This window comes from Taeniopygia guttata, chromosome 3 (genome assembly GCF_048771995.1).
Source record: "Taeniopygia guttata chromosome 3, bTaeGut7.mat, whole genome shotgun sequence".
Classification (NCBI taxonomy): Eukaryota; Metazoa; Chordata; class Aves; order Passeriformes; family Estrildidae; genus Taeniopygia; species Taeniopygia guttata.
The window spans coordinates 115402677-115417129 of record NC_133027.1 but is presented as its reverse complement, the minus strand read 5'-3'; the positions used below and the strand labels follow the sequence as shown (position 1 = coordinate 115417129).

The 14453-nt window shown below is 47.5% G+C and overlaps 2 long non-coding RNA genes across 3 annotated transcripts; both read right to left on the bottom strand.

Moving 5' to 3' along the window:
- Window positions 1-236: 236 nt before the first annotated feature.
- On the bottom strand, window positions 237-7086 carry LOC140683838 (uncharacterized). 2 transcript variants are annotated; one of them, XR_012055393.1, is made up of 2 exons: window positions 3692-7086; window positions 237-3044 (listed from the first exon to the last, which is right to left on the bottom strand). It is a non-coding gene; the product is annotated as an uncharacterized lncRNA (long non-coding RNA). The 2 variants fall into 2 exon arrangements; XR_012055394.1 differs by lacking the exon at window positions 3692-7086 and adding an exon at window positions 3389-3676.
- A 276-nt stretch (window positions 7087-7362) lies between these two features.
- Window positions 7363-14212, bottom strand: LOC140683837 (uncharacterized). The gene is made up of 2 exons (XR_012055392.1): window positions 10817-14212; window positions 7363-10170 (listed from the first exon to the last, which is right to left on the bottom strand). It is a non-coding gene; the product is annotated as an uncharacterized lncRNA (long non-coding RNA).
- Window positions 14213-14453: the final 241 nt, after the last annotated feature.

The following is a 14453-nucleotide window of genomic DNA, read 5'->3' as shown; positions in this document are numbered from 1 at the left end:
GCACGCTCGCGGTGCTGCTGACCCCACAGCCCCTGTGCACGGCACCGGAACCGCCGCGGAAAATCCCGTCGGGGGGCGCCGGCGTTGGGGACAATTCAGGCAGTGTAGAAAAAACAGACACGGGTCCTCGAATGCCGACGTCCTCTTTTTCGCGCCATCTCGAGAAGGTCAAGCGAGTCCGCGACAAGCCACTCCCAAGATGGCGGCCGCGGGCGGCGGGCTGCAGTACCGCCCTCTGCCCACAGGGCGGCAGCACTGCCGCCCGCCACCGCCGGGGGCCGCCGCTCGCCTCGGGGCCGCGGGCGGGGCCGGCGGCAGAAAAGAACGGGCGCGATGCCCTCCGGAACCTGCCCTGCAGCAAATGCCCCAAAACATCCCGCGCGGAAAAGAACGCCAGCAGAAAAACCCCTGCCTCTAACCCAACAGGAACCAAAAGCAAAAACCTTCTCTTTTAAACTGCATTTCAAGCTCTTTTATTTTTATATTTTTCATATTTATATTCACATTCGGATTTATAACGTATATTGATGTGTAATTGTATTTTTATAATTTCTTACATTTATTCCTTTATTACAATTTATATTTTTATGCATTGCTTAATACATTGCTTACATATTTCTATAGATAGATTTCTATTTCTAAAAGGTTTATATTGCTTAAAATAAACCCCTGCCTCTATCCAAGTAAAAATCTTTTAAAAACCCCTTTTCTTTTAAACTGCGTTTAAATTTATCTCTATATTTCGCATTTATATTCAAATTTACGTTTAAAATGTAGATTGATGTATGGTGTTATATGAAAGTATAAAATAGAAATGAAAATAAATATTCAGAAGAGATAGAATAGAAAAATCTCTGCATACATTGAATATATATTTCTATATTTAGAATGATATCAAAATAAAAGGTATATTCATTTTTCTTCCATTAAAACCCTGCCTCTAACCAAATAAAAAGCAAAAAAAAGCCCCTTCTTTAAACGATACTCGAATATTTATATATTGTTTTCATCATTATAGTCACATTTGCATTTCTACTTTATAGTGACGTATTTAGAAATATATATCATATATATATATATATCATATATATATATATATATATATATATATTAAGGTAGCAAGATAGACAAATTATTATTTATATTATATTTCACACATACTGCTAATACTTATTTTTACTTACCTTTGAATTTTTTATATAGATCCCCAGCAACAGTATTTAGAGCATCTGCAAATAAAAGACTGGGAAACAGTTATTTTACTCCATCAGAACTTGGGAAAGGCCAGATTTAGATCTCTCCAAAGGGTCAAAGCTACATAACACCAGTTAATACCATTTACTGTAGAAGCTGAACTGATTTTGGTCTACACATAAGTTTCCTGTTTCTGCCAAACTTCTGCATGAATATTAAAAGTCTGAAGAATGACCACAAGCAGATCACCTAAACCTACAAGCTCACTGTTTCCCATTTTTAACCATGCCAGGATCTTCTCTTTTGATCACGTGAGTGGACATTTCCCTCTAAAACCTTCTGACCTAACCAAGAAGTCTCACCATTACCAAAGTTTCACACCAAAAGCAAAGCACCTCTGTCTGTATCATGCCTGCTGATGGTGCCAGCACACAGTATGGCCCAAGGTGTCTGCCCCATGGATTTCCCCGGGGTATTCACACTTTTCCAAAGGTAGCCAGCACCTACGCTGACTCTGAAAACAATTGCCCTTGCAAGAAGGGTCCATGGCAGCTCGGGGCACTCGTGGTCAGCCACAGGGCCTTGACACACAGAACAGGATAAAGGGACTTGGAGGATTCCCACAGCTGGCCTGCACTGACAGATAGAGCAAGCCCCTTGGGATTGTGGAGTGAATTCTGCCTCCCAAGGACTGCAGGCTCACATCCACACCCAGGACTATTCAGAAGAGCTGCAGCAAGAGCAGACATCGGGCAGCTCAGGGTTTCTCTAAGCCCAGTCCTACAAGCCTGTGGGAGCCACAGGTAGCCAGGAAGTTCCTGAGAAATCCAGACCCTCAGCCAGCAGCACAAAGTCCCAGAGCTGCCAAATCAGAGAGAACTGCCTTCCACCTCTTTTCGCTCACACACTGATGCTGAAAACTGCCAGACAGGCTAAAAGTCACTCAGGGAGATATAGAGGGTGTTACTGATAAAGAGTTCTAGGGAAGCTGGATGGCCAGCATCCATCAAACTATCTTCTGGAAATCCCAGCTGTCACATTTCACTCCACTTTTCCCTTTAACTCAGGCTTTCCCCTTCCAGAATCAATTCTTCCTCCCCACCCTCTCCCACTCCCTGTGCAGATAGCTGGCAACACGCACAAGCTGGATCCACATGTGGTCACTGAAATTTGGCTGCACAGCTGACCTTTGCTGCTGCCAAAGGGAGGGAATTCCAGGCCAGAGCACCCCTCTCTGCCTGCCCTTCACTTTTCAGAGCTAATTGGCTTTTCTATCCCTTTCAGCACAGCACAGCATGGCCTCGTGGAGCTTGAAAAGCAGCAGTGGTTTTTATCACCATGGTGCAACGGAGAGAAGACTTCAGAGCATTTTCTGGGAACGCCACATACAGTTATATTACACTTGCAGAATTGTCTGGCTATTGTGTCTCCTAAGTCACACAGTGGACTACAAACAGTGCTGTTTCAGGGAAACTCTCTACAACCACTGAAAGTAAGTCACTAACTCTGTTAGAGCAGGCAATGGACTCACATGTTCACAAAAACTGACTACACATGCTAAAGCCAGACGCTTTGTAGGTAAATGAGAAACACCTCTGGTTTGGGGCCCATCCCTCAGGCAGCAGGTTTTTTTTGCATGGACAGGATGATTACTACTTGCGGGGCTATATGAAACATTTACCTTTTTATCCAAGTTATGAAAGAATAGCTTTGAAAAGCACAGTAATCCAAGGCCAAAAAGACAGGCAGACAAATGGACAGATTTCAGCCACTCGTTTGGTTTTCTTGGCGAGAGCTTTTTGCTCTTCCAAGGGCTGACCTTATGCATTTGCCAGGTCTGGATGATCCACCTGAAAAAAAAAAAAAAAACCAAAAAGGCTTAAAGGAAATTTCAACAGCAGACTCTTCTGGAGGTGTCTTCTGTCAATCTCCAGCTTCCCACAGGACTTGGTGCTTGTCTGGGGCTTTTGAGGAACAGCTCATAAATTGCTGCTATTCAGCCACTGGCAGTTGAATCCTGCTTTATTTAGTTTTTGGAATCTTGTAGTGGATCCTCCCTGCTTCCTTCCTCCAGTCCCTGCTCACATTTAGTTTCAGTTTCCTGGAGCTAAGAGTGTTGACCCCTTTAAAAGCAGCAGCAGCAGCAAGAAAACCACAAAGCAAGAAAACCCTGTCCTGACCATAAATGTTGTACCCTCTGCATAGAGAGAAACTCCACCAACTTTTCAGGAAGAAGATGCAACAAACTCTTTTGCAGCATATCCTGATATGACAGCCTTGCAGCATACAGAATCCAGCCTAGCAAGGAAAAAATAAAAAAAAAAAAGTGTTGTGTTAAAAAAAATGCACAAGGAAAAGGTGCTATTTTACATGGATCACAGTAAAGCCACAACAACCTAAGGGTTAATTTCTTCATGAGAATGTTTGAAGTCTAAATTTGAAATCTGTTGTCAACTGCAGCTGGCTAAAATGGAAAGGGCTACATTTCTTTGCTTACCTTGATGCCTACTGGGATCTGCTTTAGGGCCAATTTTGCATGAAGCTCCTGGGAATTACTCATCTGTCTTCTTGCATGAGATGAAATATATCTGTTAGAAGGTTGCAAAATGTGTTAGGATGCATTGCAGTGCTGTGCTCTTCCAGGACAGAGGCACAAAGTCTGATTCTTACCGTAGCTGGGACTTTGGGGATTCCCAGAGCCATTTTCATGGCATCTAATTTTAGGTCCTTTTCAGACAGATTTGTAATGACAATTTGGTTTATAGCCCCTCCCTCTGTGCCAGGGGCAGGAAAGTCTATCAAAGCAAATAAGGGAATTCTTCATCCTGGAATTCTGCAGGAATTCCCAATCCCGGAAATCCGGGAATTCCCCATCCTGGAATTCCGGGAGTTCTCAACATTGGAAATCTGGGAATTCTCAATCCTGGAATTCCCCAGCCTGGAATTCCGGGAATTCCCGCTGCTCCCTTTGCCTTTGGAGCTGCCCTTCCTGGCAGAATTCCCAGATTTCCTGGCGGAATTCCCGGATTTCCTGGCGGAATCCCCGGATTTCCCGCCGGGATTCCGGAATTTCCTGTCAGAATTCCCGGAATTCCGGGTTTTTTCCGGGATCTCTCCGTGCCCCAGCAGCTCCCGGAGCCGTTTCCGCTCCGGGGGGTCCCGGTAATTCCGGCTCCCGTAAAACTGAGCCACGGAAAGTTGGGAACGCACCGGGATTCCCGGAATTCCCGGATTTCCTGACAGAATTCCCGGATTTCCTGATGCCATTCCTGCATTTCCAGCCAGGAGTCCCGAATTTCCCGTTGGAATTCCTGAATTTCCAACTGGAATTCCCGAATTTCTTTCTGGAATTCCTGAATTTTCCGCCAGAATTCCTGAATTTCCTGTCGGAATTCCCGGATTTCCGGCGGGGATCTGCAGCCTCCGGGCCGGCGCCGCTTTCTCCACGATTTCCTGGGAATTTTGGGAATTTTTTTGGGTGTTTTCTGGAGCTGCTCGGAGCCGTTTGGGCGGGGGGGTCCGGAATTCCCAGCGGGAGCTGAAAAAAAAAAACGGGAATGAGGGAGGGGGGAGGGGTGGGAATTCCCAAATCCCAAAATTCCCAAATCCCCAATTTAGGGGATTTTTGGGGAATATTTGGGTTTTTTTGGGATTTAGGGGATTTGGGTGTTTGGGATTTTGGGGATTTTTGGGGGATTTTTGGAGGATTTTGGGATTTAGGGGATTTTTGGGGTTAGGGATTTTGGATTTAGGGGATTTTTGGGGGATTTTTGGAGCATTTTGGGGTTTGGGGGGATTTAGGGGATTTTGGGGTTTGGGATTTGGGGATTTTTGGAGGATTTTGGGGTTTGGGGGATTTTTGGGGGGGATATTTGGGGGGTTTTGGGGATTTGGGGGACTTCAGGGGGGATTTTTAGGGGATTTTGGGGGTTTGGGATCTGGGGGATTTTTGGGGTTTGGGATTTTGGAATTGAGGGGATTTTTGGGGAATATTTGGGGTTTTTGGGGATGTAGGGGATTTGGGGGTTTGGGATTTTGGGGATTTTTGGGGGATTTTTGGAGGATTTTGGGATTTAGGGGATTTTTGGGGTTTGGGATTTTGGATTTAGGGGATTTTTGGGGGATTTTTGGAGCATTTTGGGGTTTGGGGGGATTTAGGGGATTTTGGGGTTTGGGATTTGGGGATTTTTGGAGGATTTTGGGGTTTGGGGGATTTTTGGGGGGATATTTGGGGGGTTTTGGGGATTTGGGGGACTTCAGGGGGGATTTTTAGGGGATTTTGGGGGTTTGGGATCTGGGGGATTTTTGGGGTTTGGGATTTTGGAATTGAGGGGATTTTTGGGGAATATTTGGGGTTTTTGGGGATGTAGGGGATTTGGGGGTTTGGGATTTTGGGGATTTTTGGGGGATTTTTGGAGGATTTTGGGATTTAGGGGATTTTTGGGGTTTGGGATTTTGGATTTAGGGGATTTTTGGGGGATTTTTGGAGCATTTTGGGGTTTGGGGGGATTTAGGGGATTTTGGGGTTTGGGATTTGGGGATTTTTGGAGGATTTTGGGGTTTGGGGGATTTTTGGGGGGGATATTTGGGGGGTTTTGGGGATTTGGGGGACTTCAGGGGGGATTTTTAGGGGATTTTGGGGGTTTGGGATCTGGGGGATTTTTGGGGTTTGGGATTTTGGAATTGAGGGGATTTTTGGGGAATATTTGGGGTTTTTGGGGATGTAGGGGATTTGGGTGTTTGGGATTTTGGGGATTTTTGGGGGATTTTTGGAGGATTTTGGGATTTAGGGGATTTTTGGGGTTTGGGATTTTGGATTTAGGGGATTTTTGGGGAATTTTTGGAGCATTTTGGGGTTTGGGGGGATTTAGGGGATTTTGGGGTTTGGGATTTGGGGATTTTTGGAGGATTTTGGGGTTTGGGGGATTTTTGGGGGGGATATTTGGGGGGTTTTGGGGATTTGGGGGACTTCAGGGGGGATTTTTAGGGGATTTTGGGGGTTTGGGATCTGGGGGATTTTTGGGGTTTGGGATTTTGGAATTGAGGGGATTTTTGGGGAATATTTGGGGGTTTTGGGGATGTAGGGGATTTGGGGGTTTGGGATTTGGGGATTTTTGGAGGATTTTGGGGTTTTGGGTTTTTTTGAGGTCTAGTGTTTTTTGGGGGGGTTTGGGGGGGGGGGTTGGGAATTTGAAATTTAGGGGATTTTTGGGGGATGTCTGAGGTTTGGGGGGATTTTTGGGGGATTTGGGGTTTCAGGCTCACCCGGGCGGGTCCCGGCTCCGTTTCGAGGCGGTTCCGGAGCTGCTGCGGATCCGGGAGAGGCTGAGCAGGGCCGGGATCCCGGGAACCCGAACCCCAAATCCCCAAATCCCCAAAATCCCAAACCCCAAATTCCCAAATCCCCAAAACCCCCCAAACTCCCAAAACACCAAATTTCCAAAAATCCCAAACCCCCAAAAAACAGATGGCAAGGTTCTCCCCCCCCACGCAGTGCGCATGCGCGGTTCCCTTTGCCGTACGCCCGCTTTGCGCATGCGCACTGGAATTTCCGTACAGCATCATGGCCGCCTTCCTACAGCAGAGTTCCATTTTCCGTACAGTGTCATGGCCGCTAGGCGCATGCGCACTGGAAATTCCTCTTCTGCGCGCAAAGCACCAAGCCTGTTTCCTGACCAGAGCTTGTTTTTGAGGCTCGGGCCGCCCGAGCCGCCGCCGCCCCCCGCCCTGCGCTCACAGACACCGCCCCGCGCGCCGCTCGCCGCGCGCTCCCGCCCCGGCACCGGCGGCTGCAGTACCGCCCTCTGCCCACAATGGGGGCAGCACTTTTCAAGCGAGCCCGCCACCAGGGACTCGCAAGATGGCGGCCCGTGGGGACCTGGACGGAGAGAGGCGTATTACGCCGATGCCCGTCGGCCCCCGCCAAAAACCCGCACGCTCGCGGTGCTGCTGACCCCACAGCCCCTGTGCACGGCACCGGAACCGCCGCGGAAAATCCCGTCGGGGGGCGCCGGCGTTGGGGACAATTCAGGCAGTGTAGAAAAAACAGACACGGGTCCTCGAATGCCGACGTCCTCTTTTTCGCGCCATCTCGAGAAGGTCAAGCGAGTCCGCGACAAGCCACTCCCAAGATGGCGGCCGCGGGCGGCGGGCTGCAGTACCGCCCTCTGCCCACAGGGCGGCAGCACTGCCGCCCGCCACCGCCGGGGGCCGCCGCTCGCCTCGGGGCCGCGGGCGGGGCCGGCGGCAGAAAAGAACGGGCGCGATGCCCTCCGGAACCTGCCCTGCAGCAAATGCCCCAAAACATCCCGCGCGGAAAAGAACGCCAGCAGAAAAACCCCTGCCTCTAACCCAACAGGAACCAAAAGCAAAAACCTTCTCTTTTAAACTGCATTTCAAGCTCTTTTATTTTTATATTTTTCATATTTATATTCACATTCGGATTTATAACGTATATTGATGTGTAATTGTATTTTTATAATTTCTTACATTTATTCCTTTATTACAATTTATATTTTTATGCATTGCTTAATACATTGCTTACATATTTCTATAGATAGATTTCTATTTCTAAAAGGTTTATATTGCTTAAAATAAACCCCTGCCTCTATCCAAGTAAAAATCTTTTAAAAACCCCTTTTCTTTTAAACTGCGTTTAAATTTATCTCTATATTTCGCATTTATATTCAAATTTACGTTTAAAATGTAGATTGATGTATGGTGTTATATGAAAGTATAAAATAGAAATGAAAATAAATATTCAGAAGAGATAGAATAGAAAAATCTCTGCATACATTGAATATATATTTCTATATTTAGAATGATATCAAAATAAAAGGTATATTCATTTTTCTTCCATTAAAACCCTGCCTCTAACCAAATAAAAAGCAAAAAAAAGCCCCTTCTTTAAACGATACTCGAATATTTATATATTGTTTTCATCATTATAGTCACATTTGCATTTCTACTTTATAGTGACGTATTTAGAAATATATATCATATATATATATATATCATATATATATATATATATATATATATATTAAGGTAGCAAGATAGACAAATTATTATTTATATTATATTTCACACATACTGCTAATACTTATTTTTACTTACCTTTGAATTTTTTATATAGATCCCCAGCAACAGTATTTAGAGCATCTGCAAATAAAAGACTGGGAAACAGTTATTTTACTCCATCAGAACTTGGGAAAGGCCAGATTTAGATCTCTCCAAAGGGTCAAAGCTACATAACACCAGTTAATACCATTTACTGTAGAAGCTGAACTGATTTTGGTCTACACATAAGTTTCCTGTTTCTGCCAAACTTCTGCATGAATATTAAAAGTCTGAAGAATGACCACAAGCAGATCACCTAAACCTACAAGCTCACTGTTTCCCATTTTTAACCATGCCAGGATCTTCTCTTTTGATCACGTGAGTGGACATTTCCCTCTAAAACCTTCTGACCTAACCAAGAAGTCTCACCATTACCAAAGTTTCACACCAAAAGCAAAGCACCTCTGTCTGTATCATGCCTGCTGATGGTGCCAGCACACAGTATGGCCCAAGGTGTCTGCCCCATGGATTTCCCCGGGGTATTCACACTTTTCCAAAGGTAGCCAGCACCTACGCTGACTCTGAAAACAATTGCCCTTGCAAGAAGGGTCCATGGCAGCTCGGGGCACTCGTGGTCAGCCACAGGGCCTTGACACACAGAACAGGATAAAGGGACTTGGAGGATTCCCACAGCTGGCCTGCACTGACAGATAGAGCAAGCCCCTTGGGATTGTGGAGTGAATTCTGCCTCCCAAGGACTGCAGGCTCACATCCACACCCAGGACTATTCAGAAGAGCTGCAGCAAGAGCAGACATCGGGCAGCTCAGGGTTTCTCTAAGCCCAGTCCTACAAGCCTGTGGGAGCCACAGGTAGCCAGGAAGTTCCTGAGAAATCCAGACCCTCAGCCAGCAGCACAAAGTCCCAGAGCTGCCAAATCAGAGAGAACTGCCTTCCACCTCTTTTCGCTCACACACTGATGCTGAAAACTGCCAGACAGGCTAAAAGTCACTCAGGGAGATATAGAGGGTGTTACTGATAAAGAGTTCTAGGGAAGCTGGATGGCCAGCATCCATCAAACTATCTTCTGGAAATCCCAGCTGTCACATTTCACTCCACTTTTCCCTTTAACTCAGGCTTTCCCCTTCCAGAATCAATTCTTCCTCCCCACCCTCTCCCACTCCCTGTGCAGATAGCTGGCAACACGCACAAGCTGGATCCACATGTGGTCACTGAAATTTGGCTGCACAGCTGACCTTTGCTGCTGCCAAAGGGAGGGAATTCCAGGCCAGAGCACCCCTCTCTGCCTGCCCTTCACTTTTCAGAGCTAATTGGCTTTTCTATCCCTTTCAGCACAGCACAGCATGGCCTCGTGGAGCTTGAAAAGCAGCAGTGGTTTTTATCACCATGGTGCAACGGAGAGAAGACTTCAGAGCATTTTCTGGGAACGCCACATACAGTTATATTACACTTGCAGAATTGTCTGGCTATTGTGTCTCCTAAGTCACACAGTGGACTACAAACAGTGCTGTTTCAGGGAAACTCTCTACAACCACTGAAAGTAAGTCACTAACTCTGTTAGAGCAGGCAATGGACTCACATGTTCACAAAAACTGACTACACATGCTAAAGCCAGACGCTTTGTAGGTAAATGAGAAACACCTCTGGTTTGGGGCCCATCCCTCAGGCAGCAGGTTTTTTTTGCATGGACAGGATGATTACTACTTGCGGGGCTATATGAAACATTTACCTTTTTATCCAAGTTATGAAAGAATAGCTTTGAAAAGCACAGTAATCCAAGGCCAAAAAGACAGGCAGACAAATGGACAGATTTCAGCCACTCGTTTGGTTTTCTTGGCGAGAGCTTTTTGCTCTTCCAAGGGCTGACCTTATGCATTTGCCAGGTCTGGATGATCCACCTGAAAAAAAAAAAAAAAACCAAAAAGGCTTAAAGGAAATTTCAACAGCAGACTCTTCTGGAGGTGTCTTCTGTCAATCTCCAGCTTCCCACAGGACTTGGTGCTTGTCTGGGGCTTTTGAGGAACAGCTCATAAATTGCTGCTATTCAGCCACTGGCAGTTGAATCCTGCTTTATTTAGTTTTTGGAATCTTGTAGTGGATCCTCCCTGCTTCCTTCCTCCAGTCCCTGCTCACATTTAGTTTCAGTTTCCTGGAGCTAAGAGTGTTGACCCCTTTAAAAGCAGCAGCAGCAGCAAGAAAACCACAAAGCAAGAAAACCCTGTCCTGACCATAAATGTTGTACCCTCTGCATAGAGAGAAACTCCACCAACTTTTCAGGAAGAAGATGCAACAAACTCTTTTGCAGCATATCCTGATATGACAGCCTTGCAGCATACAGAATCCAGCCTAGCAAGGAAAAAATAAAAAAAAAAAGTGTTGTGTTAAAAAAAATGCACAAGGAAAAGGTGCTATTTTACATGGATCACAGTAAAGCCACAACAACCTAAGGGTTAATTTCTTCATGAGAATGTTTGAAGTCTAAATTTGAAATCTGTTGTCAACTGCAGCTGGCTAAAATGGAAAGGGCTACATTTCTTTGCTTACCTTGATGCCTACTGGGATCTGCTTTAGGGCCAATTTTGCATGAAGCTCCTGGGAATTACTCATCTGTCTTCTTGCATGAGATGAAATATATCTGTTAGAAGGTTGCAAAATGTGTTAGGATGCATTGCAGTGCTGTGCTCTTCCAGGACAGAGGCACAAAGTCTGATTCTTACCGTAGCTGGGACTTTGGGGATTCCCAGAGCCATTTTCATGGCATCTAATTTTAGGTCCTTTTCAGACAGATTTGTAATGACAATTTGGTTTATAGCCCCTCCCTCTGTGCCAGGGGCAGGAAAGTCTATCAAAGCAAATAAGGGAATTCTTCATCCTGGAATTCTGCAGGAATTCCCAATCCCGGAAATCCGGGAATTCCCCATCCTGGAATTCCGGGAGTTCTCAACATTGGAAATCTGGGAATTCTCAATCCTGGAATTCCCCAGCCTGGAATTCCGGGAATTCCCGCTGCTCCCTTTGCCTTTGGAGCTGCCCTTCCTGGCAGAATTCCCAGATTTCCTGGCGGAATTCCCGGATTTCCTGGCGGAATCCCCGGATTTCCCGCCGGGATTCCGGAATTTCCTGTCAGAATTCCCGGAATTCCGGGTTTTTTCCGGGATCTCTCCGTGCCCCAGCAGCTCCCGGAGCCGTTTCCGCTCCGGGGGGTCCCGGTAATTCCGGCTCCCGTAAAACTGAGCCACGGAAAGTTGGGAACGCACCGGGATTCCCGGAATTCCCGGATTTCCTGACAGAATTCCCGGATTTCCTGATGCCATTCCTGCATTTCCAGCCAGGAGTCCCGAATTTCCCGTTGGAATTCCTGAATTTCCAACTGGAATTCCCGAATTTCTTTCTGGAATTCCTGAATTTTCCGCCAGAATTCCTGAATTTCCTGTCGGAATTCCCGGATTTCCGGCGGGGATCTGCAGCCTCCGGGCCGGCGCCGCTTTCTCCACGATTTCCTGGGAATTTTGGGAATTTTTTTGGGTGTTTTCTGGAGCTGCTCGGAGCCGTTTGGGCGGGGGGGTCCGGAATTCCCAGCGGGAGCTGAAAAAAAAAAAACGGGAATGAGGGAGGGGGGAGGGGTGGGAATTCCCAAATCCCAAAATTCCCAAATCCCCAATTTAGGGGATTTTTGGGGAATATTTGGGTTTTTTTGGGATTTAGGGGATTTGGGTGTTTGGGATTTTGGGGATTTTTGGGGGATTTTTGGAGGATTTTGGGATTTAGGGGATTTTTGGGGTTAGGGATTTTGGATTTAGGGGATTTTTGGGGGATTTTTGGAGCATTTTGGGGTTTGGGGGGATTTAGGGGATTTTGGGGTTTGGGATTTGGGGATTTTTGGAGGATTTTGGGGTTTGGGGGATTTTTGGGGGGGATATTTGGGGGGTTTTGGGGATTTGGGGGACTTCAGGGGGGATTTTTAGGGGATTTTGGGGGTTTGGGATCTGGGGGATTTTTGGGGTTTGGGATTTTGGAATTGAGGGGATTTTTGGGGAATATTTGGGGTTTTTGGGGATGTAGGGGATTTGGGGGTTTGGGATTTTGGGGATTTTTGGGGGATTTTTGGAGGATTTTGGGATTTAGGGGATTTTTGGGGTTTGGGATTTTGGATTTAGGGGATTTTTGGGGGATTTTTGGAGCATTTTGGGGTTTGGGGGGATTTAGGGGATTTTGGGGTTTGGGATTTGGGGATTTTTGGAGGATTTTGGGGTTTGGGGGATTTTTGGGGGGATATTTGGGGGGTTTTGGGGATTTGGGGGACTTCAGGGGGGATTTTTAGGGGATTTTGGGGGTTTGGGATCTGGGGGATTTTTGGGGTTTGGGATTTTGGAATTGAGGGGATTTTTGGGGAATATTTGGGGTTTTTGGGGATGTAGGGGATTTGGGGGTTTGGGATTTTGGGGATTTTTGGGGGATTTTTGGAGGATTTTGGGATTTAGGGGATTTTTGGGGTTTGGGATTTTGGATTTAGGGGATTTTTGGGGGATTTTTGGAGCATTTTGGGGTTTGGGGGGATTTAGGGGATTTTGGGGTTTGGGATTTGGGGATTTTTGGAGGATTTTGGGGTTTGGGGGATTTTTGGGGGGGATATTTGGGGGGTTTTGGGGATTTGGGGGACTTCAGGGGGGATTTTTAGGGGATTTTGGGGGTTTGGGATCTGGGGGATTTTTGGGGTTTGGGATTTTGGAATTGAGGGGATTTTTGGGGAATATTTGGGGTTTTTGGGGATGTAGGGGATTTGGGTGTTTGGGATTTTGGGGATTTTTGGGGGATTTTTGGAGGATTTTGGGATTTAGGGGATTTTTGGGGTTTGGGATTTTGGATTTAGGGGATTTTTGGGGAATTTTTGGAGCATTTTGGGGTTTGGGGGGATTTAGGGGATTTTGGGGTTTGGGATTTGGGGATTTTTGGAGGATTTTGGGGTTTGGGGGATTTTTGGGGGGGATATTTGGGGGGTTTTGGGGATTTGGGGGACTTCAGGGGGGATTTTTAGGGGATTTTGGGGGTTTGGGATCTGGGGGATTTTTGGGGTTTGGGATTTTGGAATTGAGGGGATTTTTGGGGAATATTTGGGGGTTTTGGGGATGTAGGGGATTTGGGGGTTTGGGATTTGGGGATTTTTGGAGGATTTTGGGGTTTTGGGTTTTTTTGAGGTCTAGTGTTTTTTGGGGGGGTTTGGGGGGGGGGGTTGGGAATTTGAAATTTAGGGGATTTTTGGGGGATGTCTGAGGTTTGGGGGGATTTTTGGGGGATTTGGGGTTTCAGGCTCACCCGGGCGGGTCCCGGCTCCGTTTCGAGGCGGTTCCGGAGCTGCTGCGGATCCGGGAGAGGCTGAGCAGGGCCGGGATCCCGGGAACCCGAACCCCAAATCCCCAAATCCCCAAAATCCCAAACCCCAAATTCCCAAATCCCCAAAACCCCCCAAACTCCCAAAACACCAAATTTCCAAAAATCCCAAACCCCCAAAAAACAGATGGCAAGGTTCTCCCCCCCCACGCAGTGCGCATGCGCGGTTCCCTTTGCCGTACGCCCGCTTTGCGCATGCGCACTGGAATTTCCGTACAGCATCATGGCCGCCTTCCTACAGCAGAGTTCCATTTTCCGTACAGTGTCATGGCCGCTAGGCGCATGCGCACTGGAAATTCCTCTTCTGCGCGCAAAGCACCAAGCCTGTTTCCTGACCAGAGCTTGTTTTTGAGGCTCGGGCCGCCCGAGCCGCCGCCGCCCCCCGCCCTGCGCTCACAGACACCGCCCCGCGCGCCGCTCGCCGCGCGCTCCCGCCCCGGCACCGGCGGCTGCAGTACCGCCCTCTGCCCACAATGGGGGCAGCACTTTTCAAGCGAGCCCGCCACCAGGGACTCGCAAGATGGCGGCCCGTGGGGACCTGGACGGAGAGAGGCGTATTACGCCGATGCCCGTCGGCCCCCGCCAAAAACCCGCACGCTCGCGGTGCTGCTGACCCCACAGCCCCTGTGCACGGCACCGGAACCGCCGCGGAAAATCCCGTCGGGGGGCGCCGGCGTTGGGGACAATTCAGGCAGTGTAGAAAAAACAGACACGGGTCCTCGAATGCCGACGTCCTCTTTTTCGCGCCATCTCGAGAAGGTCAAGCGAGTCCGCGACAAGCCACTCCCAAGAT